Genomic DNA, 1,760 nt, shown 5'->3' with positions numbered 1-1,760 from the left:
AATTTAATAACAGCTTTATCTTAGGTATAGTGCACCCGGTTTGTGCACAAATTTTTAAACTGATTATATCTTGAGTAAAGAATACCCAATTTACATTTTAAAGGTTTTGAGGACTCTATGCCTGGAATATGAAACGAATATGTAAATGCGTAAATATTCTTTATATTACACATTTTCATAAATATTATATTTAAATAACTTAAATAAAAAATCCAAAAAATAATAGTAGTAGTGATGGTAACTAATCTTTTTTATTTAATAGAATTTTGTGAAGTTTAAAATCATCTAAATTATAAATATAATTACTGTAAAATTAATTTCTATTAGTATTTGACAAAATTTTTAATAAAAAAAACTGTATTCTCTTAAAAGAATAAAGTCTCCTATTGCCGTTCGTATAAATAAGAAGGAGTAAATTACCACTTTTACCCACGAAAGTTGAAAACGCTAACAGATCTATCCATACAAAAATTACCATTTGTACTCATAAAACATGGATTTCATACAACAAAATTATCCAAATACTAAAAAAACACATAAAAATTTCAAATTACCCTTATCATTATCCGCATCATCTTTTCCCTCCTCATTAACCACTCTATCATCCTCATCTGCTCATCACCTTACCACCACTATCACTAACCCCATCCTCTATCTCTCACCAATAATCAATTGATTTTCAAACAATCCTAGCAGCTATTGTTTCAGCCGCGAGCCACCTCTCCTCTTCCATGACAAATGTCGGGGCCTCTGTTTCCGTTCCTGCAGCTTCCAGCGTCAGCGACCACTGCTGCCGTCCTCCTTCCGCCTTGGCCACCCCTCCTTCTCTCCTTTCCTGTCTCGCCCTCGCCGACTAGAGGACCTTCGCACCAGCCCTTGCTTCGCCACCGCCAGCAACCCTAGAGCCGCAGTGCCCCGTCTCTCCTTTCTTCACCACCGACCACCCTCACCTATCGTGGCTACCTTCTTCTCATCACCCAACCAGTGCCACCGATGGGCCATCGCGCCAGCCGCCACCGCGATCCCCGTTGCGAACCAAAAATGTAGCGAACTCTTTCTCTTTCTGTCTCTTTCGCCATATGTTTTAAACCACCAAACCCTAATTCACTTCTCATTCTCCTTTTCTTCCCCTTCTTCTTTCCTCTTCAAGAACCAGAGACCTCCGAACCACCATCACAACCCTGCCATCATCGTCGTCTGCACTTCCAACCGCCAGAACCACCGCAAACCACCGTCGTCTCCACCATTTACGACGAACCCGAGCCACCCTCACCGTCCCAGTCGTTCTTTCTCTCGGTCTAGACCACCGCCAGCGAGCCACTCACCAGTCTTGCACCTCCTCCACCGAACCCTAACTCAGCCCCTGTTCTCACTCTCTCTTCTACTCCAACGAGCTGCCGGCAACGTCACCATCAACATCAGCTTCTTAGTCGTCGAACTTTCAGAGCAACTGCCGTAGTTAATATTTTTCTCGCCGAAACAGAGTTGAAACAGAACAAGCTCACCCCTGTCTCTTAGAGTTTGACTTAGGTAAGGATTGCTCAATTTATTCAATTCTCCACATGGCCTGTTTAAGTTTGACAATTGATTTATTACAAGGACATTAGGTGGTACTAATCTGTTTTGAGTTCAATGAAAAGTTAAAAACGATAATAATAAGGATAATTTAGAATTTTTATATAATTTTTTAATGTTTAAATAATTTTATTGTATAAAAATCATAAACATAAAACATAAATGATATTTCTTTTTTCTATGAA

The sequence above is a fragment of the Arachis ipaensis genome, chromosome B06, assembly GCF_000816755.2.
Source record: "Arachis ipaensis cultivar K30076 chromosome B06, Araip1.1, whole genome shotgun sequence".
Taxonomy (NCBI): domain Eukaryota; kingdom Viridiplantae; phylum Streptophyta; class Magnoliopsida; order Fabales; family Fabaceae; genus Arachis; species Arachis ipaensis.
This window is presented reverse-complemented; position numbering follows the sequence as displayed.